Genomic DNA, 8957 nt, shown 5'->3' on the forward strand with positions numbered 1-8957 from the left:
GGTCCTTGTGTGCAAGGCAGGCCACCAAACTGCTGAGCTAAATCCCCGGCCCCATATAATACGTTTTTACTTGGCTTCTCCTCTTCCTTTTCATCTTCTCTTGCCTTTAGAATATTTGACTATAGTTCAGTAGTTCTGTTCTCCAAAATAGGAAAGGGTATGTGGCCAATTTTGGGTTTCAGAACTTCTCAGAATCATCTCACTTCTAATCTGTACACATAGTTAAAGTTTACCCAGGCGGCAAAGCCTTTGGTACATTTGGTATAGCACCCCCCTTAGATTCTTGGCATCTCTGAATACAGCTTGTTCATAAGCTACTCTGGTATCTTTTATTCTTCTTTGTCCTATTTACCATTTCCCAAAGGTTTTGAAGGAACATGTTTTTCATTTTTTTCTGCCTTACATGTAAAATAGCGTTTTACATTCACGGTTATTCTGTGACCTGTTAAATGTTTACTTAATATCTGTATTTTCTTTCTTTTCTTTTTTCTTATTCATACATAGTGCTGGAAATCAAACCCAATGTTGTATCACTGAGCTACACCCCTAGCCTCAATATGTATATTTTCTGTCATTTCCATTTATCAAAAGAATTCATAATTTCTTGTAAAACATTTTTTCTTTCACGTTTCTAACATTCCCTTCTGTTCTTATAAGATTATCTTAAAATTGTTATTAAGAAATTGTTTTAGAGGCTGAATTCTAGGAAAATTTAACATAAGGATTCCTTAATTTTTATTCTTAGTATTGTTAAGGACCCTATCTAGCACAAGAGAAATGCAGTTATTTTTAAAGTTGTTCCTTAAATGCAAGCTTGTTTTTGAAAGTAAAGCAGTTTCTGAACAAGTAAGTTACATTTGTTTCATAATAGTGCTTTAGGGTTAAGTGAAGCATGTAATTTCTGTTTATGGATGATGTTAAAAAACAAGTATTTAAAAATCTGGCAGGCTTAATCTTTCAAAGGAAAAAAAGTATCTATAACTGTAACTATATTGTCTAAATATAAATAGCAGGAAATGATTTTAACATTTTAAAGCATTCTCCCTGAGACATTTAGACTTCAATAGAAAAGTGCAGGAGTTCTTGAGAGCCTACCAGAATCTAAAAGTATAGCTCAATATGTGTCTGTATCAGCACCTGATTTGTTTGAATTGTTCTTGCCACAGCTATTAACAATTACTACTTATGATACCATAGTTTTAAAATATTTTTAATATAGGATCACCTCTAACATTTTGGAATGCCTCAGTATTCCCATAGCGTGCTAGCACACATCTCTTTTCTTTAAAAAATATTTTTCACTATATAATTTATGCACAAAAGTATTTAACAGATTTGCAATTAACATTATGTCCTTTTTAAAAATAAGAAAATGATTACAGATATATTTTAAGGTTGCTACTGAAGTAGAAGGTAGAGAAGAAAGAAGGGAAGTTACAATTTTAAAATTGTACTTTTAAGAAAAGCTGCAGCTTCAGGACACAAAGTTACCCAAGGTTATAGTACCCTTTTGCCTTTCAGGAAACTAAAAAAATTCCTAAGGATCTTAAAGATATGATAAACCTGTAAATTGAGCAGAATACACTTGTATCCCAAGTCCTTAAGGAAATCCAGACTCTTTTAATGGTACCTCCTTTTCCTGAGGTATGCCTTGAATACTGTTTGACCATTTCTAGTTCTTCCTCCTCCTTCCTGACAACCAACTCTTTGAACTGGTTCATTTAACATCTTAAAGATGCTCTTGGTCTTGGCTAACTTGCTGCTGTAATTCTTCACTTACTCTTCACAATATTTGTTTTGTTTTGGTAGCAATGCAGAAGGCAGGGAAAGATTCTACTGAGTAATTTTCCTCATCTATTGAAACTGAGCTGGTCTGTTAAAATTCAAGGTATATCCTCCAGGCCTTGCTTGTTCTTGTAGTCATTGATGCTTGTTGTGGCTGCAACTGCACCCACTACTGAAGACTGAGGAGCTGTAGTACTGTCTGCTTGAGGGAAGTGAACCACAGCTAGACTGTACTTCCAGGGACTCCCATTAAAAGATTCTCCACTGCTCTGTTGGGGTTGTTGAAAACTTGCTGGTATGCATAGCCCACTGACATGATCTCAGTTAACATATTCTAAGTTCATCTGTCACAAGTGCACTTCTTGCATCTTCAAAAAGGGCTCAGCTGAGGCTAGGGTGGTACTGTAGTCCTGTAATCCCAGTCCTCGATACTTGGAAGGCTGAGGCGGGAGAATGATCATAAGTTTGAGGCCAGTCTGAAGTACATAGCAAGACCCTATCTCAATAAACCAAAAATCAAATTAAATTACAAAAGATTGAGCAGAGAAGATTCTTCTGATGTAGAGCCAGTGAGTAGTGCCTGGTGACCACAGGTATCTGTGGTGGCTTTTCTGCATGTTTCTCTTGTCGAGTTGCATTAGGTGCAGGTTGAGAAGATGCCGTTGTTGGTGTTGCAGTGAAAAACTCAGGTGTGGAGATGGGAGCCAGGTCTGTTGCAGTAGAAGAACTGTGGTAGAGGTAGCAGGATTTGATTGCTGCATGGTGGCTGGCATTGGTGTTGTCCCTACTTTGAGTTTGGTCACTGTAACCACCATATTTCTCATCAATTTTATATTCTTTGAGAGTAGTGTCATTGAGGATTTAGTGTGCATACATTATTTTTTCATCTGCTATTGGAAAGATATCTTCCCCTTTTTCACATTAAGTCTTCTGCCTTCTTCTTGGAGTTGATGTCGATTTTGAAGGCCTGCTTCTGGAGGGTCTTCAGGGTGACCTGCACAGCACCACTGGTTGAGTTCTGTGGGTTGGCTGAAGTCTGGGCTGGCCCCACCCCACTCTGCTTCTTGCACTCTCAGAATGAAGGCAGGGCTGTTAGGGGCTTGTCAGAGTCATCCTGTGGAGGGAGCCCTCTTTACCCAGGCCCCAAGCTTCCCCCCTTTACCCCACTTTTTATTTTGGCACCGGGTATTGAACTCAGGACCTTACTCTTGTGAGGCTGGCAGTGGAACCACTGAGCTAAATCTCCGGCCCCCAAGCTTTCCCTAAGAGATTGGGCCAGCACTCTTTCCTGTGTGCCTGCTTCTGCCACTGAATCTGTAGGAGGCTTGTGGGGCTCTCTGACACCAGCAGAAAATCAATCCATCCTCACCACAGGTGGCCATTGTTGTGAATCACCAACTTTTAAGATTTTTCTATATCTGATGGGTGTAAAACAATATCTGAGGGTAGTTGTTTAAAAGGTTTGGTTTTATTTTGGGGTAGGGAGCTTGTAAATATCATTAAATTTCCAGAAAAGTTGGGAAAATGGTACAAAAATTTTTTTATATTCTTTTCTCATGCTCAGTAATTGTTAACATTTTAGCTCATTTTCTTTATCATTCTCTATCTGTATATACATTTTTCTGAATCACTTCAGACTGAGTATATTATGCCACCCTTCTAAAATATTTCAACATGTGTATCATAAGAATAAAAATATCTCCTATTATTTCAGCACAATGATAATGTAGGGAAATTAACAGTAATATGCACCCTTAATTCTGTTCATAGACCAGGAATGTCCTTTACAACATTTTTCTCTCTAATCCAGGATCATGTAGAGCATTTAATTGTCACAAATCTCCTTTATATCAGTTCCTTAGGCTTTCTCTGTTTTGAAGGGTGTAGCGTCCTTATGTTTTGAGGTTTTGTTTTTGCTATGTTATCTGAAGGACCTCCAGTTCCTGGGATCAAGTGGTCATCCCATTTCAGCCTTCCAACTAGCTGAGAACACAGGTGTGTGCCACCATGCTTCATGTTTCCATAGACTGTTTTCCTGTTTGCATTTTAATGTAATTTGTTCTACTTTTTTTTTTTTTTTTTTTTTTTTTTTTTTTTTTTTTTTTTTGGTATGGGGATCAAACTCAGGACCTTGCACTTGCCCGGCAGGCGGCAGTACCACTGAGCTGAATCACTGGCCCTGATCTATGTTTTCTTAATTAGTGGTAATATTGAAATCTTTCCCTCTCACTGTCTCACTTTCTTTCTTTGTCTTTGCTAGGGATCGAGTGCATGGCCTCCTACATGCTAGCCAAGGAAGCTGTATGCTACCAAGCTGCATCTGCAGCCCTTTGAAATCTTATTTGCAGCATAGTTATTTTAATTTTGTCTTCTGTGAATTAATTGTGGATATTCTGTGCCCATTTTTTCTATTAAATTGTACTTACTGAGTTACTTATGTATTCTGAATACTAATTATTTACTTTTTATATATATTAGAAATAGTTCCCATCAGCCTGTGAAATTTTGGTTGTTCTTAATTATTCCTTTGTAATATAGAAGTTTAAATGTTTTAGCATGCAATTTATTGATATCTTCCTGTGTTATTTCTTCTTAGTCTTCCCCCAAATTGCTTCACTATTTTGGTCGTTTGTTCATCTATATAAATTTTAGGATTACCTTGATGCTTGTTGAAAAGCTCTAATGGCCTTTTTGTTACAAAAGCTGTAGATTTATAGAAGAATTGGGGCAGAAAAATTGAATTGATGTCTGTACCATTCAGGTTCTTCTTTTTCTTTTATTTTTTCTTTTTATTTTTTGGTACCAGTGATCAAACTCAGAACCTTGTGCTTGCGAGGCAGCAGTGGCACCACTGAGCTAAATCCCTGGCCGCAATCCAGATTATTCTTATTCATAATTGTATCTCTCCATTTATTTTGGTCCTTATTTATATCCTTTCTGAAAGATACAGTTTTGGCCTTGAAGACTGATCATGTTGTTTGGATGTCTGGCTGCTTTCAGGTTTGTTTTTGTGAATATAATTAAAATTTTTATTATTTCTATAATTTTTGGTGTGTAGAAACACTACTGCTTTTTGCTTTTTTGTTTTGATATGTGACCTCACTGTGTTGCCCAGTCTGCTCTCAAATTGCTAGGCTCAAGTGATCTTGCTTTAACTTCCCAAGTGTCTCGGACTATAGGTGGATACTACCATGCTTGGCTTTACATATTCATCTTAAATGTAACATCCATCCTCTCTTATTCTTTCTATTTTACATTTAAAACAGTTTTTGGTATTTTGAGACAGAGACTCACTGTGTAGTTTAGGTCAGTTTAGGTCAGCCTTGAACTTGCTATGAGTCCAGGCTGGCCTTGAACTTGAGATCCTCCTGTCTCACCTTTCCTACTGCTAGAATTACAGGTACGTGCCACTATACTTGGCTTTTCTTATTGTTTCTAATAGTTTTTAGATTACCTTGGATTTTCTTAATTGTTTAAACTGTGAATAATGGCAGTTTTATTTTTTTCATTCTCATCCTTGTACTATATTTAACTTATTCTTTGGACTGGCTATAAACTCCATCTTTGTAATGAACAGATATGTTGGCACAAGGCCTCATTGTCTTACTTTTGGCTTTAAAGAGGCTATTACTAAGGCCAGACATGGTGCACACTTGTAACACCAGCAACTTAAGAGGCCGAGGCAGGAGGATCATGAGACCAAGGGCTACATAGTGAGACACTATTGCAAAAAATAAACAAAAATCCCCCCAAAACCAGAAACAGAAAAAGATATCATTACTGATATTTCACTCTTGCTGTATACTTTTTGAAGATACCCTGTGTCAGTGATGGCAAATCTTTTAAGAGACTGAGTGCCCAAACTGCATCCCAAAACCCACTTACTTGTCACAAAGTGCCAACACTGCAGTGAAACCTGAATATCCAACACTAGCTGCTGGGGTGACTTGGCTCATGTGCCAACACAAAGGGCTCTGCATGCCAGCTGCGGCACGTGTGCCATAGATTTGTCACCACTGCCCCGTATCATGGAAGGACTCCAGCCTCATTGAGAATTATAAATGTAATAAGACTCCAAAATAGACAAAAGCAGCCGGGCATGGTGGGGCACACCTGTAATCCCAGCACTGGGGAGGCTGAGGCAGAAGGATCACTGTGAGTTCGAGACCACCCTGGGCTACATTTTGAGTTCCAGGTCAGTCTCAGTGACATAGTGAGACCCTGTCTCAAAAAACCAGGGCTGGGAATTTAGCTCAGTGGTTCGATGCCTGCTTTGCAAATGCAAGGACCTGAGTTCAATCCCCGGTACCAAAAAAATGAAAACAACATCAACAGAAAACCAACCAAACAAAAAAACCAAAACAAAACAAACAAACAAAAAAAAACAACGACCCAAAATAGACAAAAGCAAACCAGTTGTCTTGTGGTAAGTCCAGAGTCCAAAATTAATAACAAGATATCATGGATAAGAGAAAGATGATTTTTTTTCACAGCATAGTGAACAGTTTTTAGAAGTGTTTCAGTTTTCGTAATAAAATTTGTGTCTGTTCTGTCTTCAGTTGATTTTTCTAATTCATACATTTTTGAAGTTTCTATCTTTAAATTTTCAGATGTATTGGTATAATATTTTTATGATTTACAAAATATTATTTTTATGTTTTATATTTTTATATTTTATATTGTTTTTATATTTTTCTTACTAACATTTTTAGTTTTCTTATGTGTGTGTGTGTGTCTGTTTGTGTCTGTGTGTGTTATTGAGCATTGAATCCAAGGCCTTGTACATGTAAGTCAAGCACTCTTACCTTGGGCTACACCCCCAATAATTTTTAATTTTTAATTTTTTCTATTTTGACACAGAGTTTCTCTAACTTGTCAGGCTTGAACATGGAATCTTCTTGCCTCATCCTCCCAAATAACTGGGGTTACAGGCAGGTGCCACCATGCCTGGCTTTATTTTCTGGCCTTCTTTATTTTCTGGTCATATTTCTCAGCTTGTGATGAGTGCATTACAAAGGCACTATAAATTTAGATATCATTCCTGTATGAGTTTGGGATCTGAAGCTGGCTTCCTATGGGAGACCTTTCTCCCCTAACCTGAAGCCATGAGTAAATAATAAGCTTTCTTTATCATTGCTGCATTGGGCCCTTGCGAGTTATTTCTGCTCTTAGTTTCATGGAAAAGCTTATCTTCCCATGGTTCTTGCTTTATGGTAGAGTTTTATTTCCAGCTGTGTTCTATGTGATCTCAAACCTCCTCATTGGCATTGAAATTTGGTTCCTAGATACTTGATTTCTGGATCTGTTATCCTGCTAGGCTACCAAATGAAAACTTATACACTTAACTGCTTTGGCTTTGAGGTCTTTTCTTCTGATGCTGGAGCTTTTTTTTTTCTTTCATAAAAAGTTCAGCTTGAATTTAATATACTAAATTTTATCTCACATTTCTTGTGTTTATAGTGAAAGGGTTTCATACATTAACCTCCCATTATCCTTTCAAAACAGAATTTTGACCCCTGTTTCAGTGTGAATACTGAACTTGTAAACTCAGCAGAAAACAAACATACCACAATCTTTTCATATTTAAACATCAAATAATTACAGCATTGTCATCTATGTATATATTATCATCTATGTGTATGATTTTCCAGCTTCCAGCAAAGAATTCTGCAACTTTTGCTGAAATAATGTAATTTCATCTGTAGCATTTCAGGAAGGACCCATTTATCCTTTTTTAAAACTTTAGCACCAGAAACAGAAAAACCACCACCTGAAATCGTAGGCATGATGCTCTTAGTATATGTAGGTGGAAAGGTCAAGTTTAATGGTATTGTCTCTTGACCAAATGAGCAGTCTGTGAATGGCCTGTTTTACAAGAAAAACAAGATCTCAAGGCAACTCCCAATATTGGAACATTGACATTATCGATTGATTATATCATAGTACTAAAGTTACTGTGGTATTATATGAGGTGATAGTATTAAGAGACTTATTTTAACCAGTTTTTTCTTTCCTTTAGTTTTAGTGAAGTATAATTGACAAATAAAAATTACATAGTTAAATGATGTCTATTAGTCAGCTTTGCCGTTGCTTATCATGAGACCCAAGAGTCACAGCGTAAAAGAGGAAAGTTTAATTTAGCTTACAGTTTGGGGGAGTTTAGCCCATGATCAGCTAATTCCAAGGAAGATACCTCATCCATCGTAGTGGAAGGGTGCAGTAGAGCAAAGCTTCTTAGTTTGTGGTAACCAAGAATAAAGCAGGGAACAGTGCCTGACCAAAAAAGGGGAAGAACCAGATGCAACTCCTGGGCTATGGCTTCAGAACCAGCCCAGACACACCTAAAAGTGTGGTCCACCAATCCCCTGGGCAGATCCCAGAGCCAGTCAGGTTGAAACGTCACCATAATTGCCACAGTGTGCAACATGGTGTTTTGATACATGTATATGTCATGAGGTGATTGCCACAATCAAGCTAATTAATGTATCTTCCTTTATGTGGTTAACTTTTTTCCTTGTGAAAACATTTAAGGTCTACACAGCAAACTTAACTATACAATATTGTAGAACTAACTATAGTCACCATGCTGTGCATTAGATCTCTGGAATTTATCCTCTATAATTGAAATAAACCCCCTCCCCTGTACCAGGGATTGAGTTTAGGGAGTGCTGAGCTACATCCCCAACCCTTAAGACAGGGTCTTGAACTTGTGCTCTTCCTTCCTCAGCCTCCTGAGTAGCTGTGATTACAGGTGTGTGGCACTATGCCTGTTGAAATTCATTTTGTTTTTATATGAGTGTAGCTATATACACAGAATTTAGAATCATTGTTTCAGAAGTTGCCTCAGATAAGACAAACCTAAAGCAAGAATTTAAGGGTTGGGCACTTTTAATGAGCTTGATTCAGTTCATTGCTTTAACATAATCTTTCTGTGGTCCAGTTTTAAGCCTCTTGATTCTGATAAAGGAGAAGGTGGGGTCCGGGAACACTGTTCAACATTATGCTTAGGCTGAGAAGGTTCAAGATCATTGGAAGGCTACTGCTGTATCTGCCTCTGTGAAATCAGCAGAGCATATCACTATTAACTCCATGAACATTGAGTGGTAATCTTGCATTTGGAACATTTCTAACAAAGGATTACCTAGAGATTAAGTGTAATTCTCAGCTACTTC

General features: G+C 37.5%; 1 pseudogene; it reads right to left on the reverse strand.

The window, feature by feature from the left end:
* Positions 1–1620: 1620 nt before the first annotated feature.
* LOC117285980 lies at positions 1621–5480 on the reverse strand (annotated as a pseudogene).
* Between the last annotated feature and the right edge of the window lie 3477 nt (positions 5481–8957).

Source organism: Fukomys damarensis, unplaced genomic scaffold, assembly GCF_012274545.1.
Source record: "Fukomys damarensis isolate Sample0158 unplaced genomic scaffold, DMR_v1.0_HiC HiC_scaffold_14, whole genome shotgun sequence".
Taxonomy (NCBI): domain Eukaryota; kingdom Metazoa; phylum Chordata; class Mammalia; order Rodentia; family Bathyergidae; genus Fukomys; species Fukomys damarensis.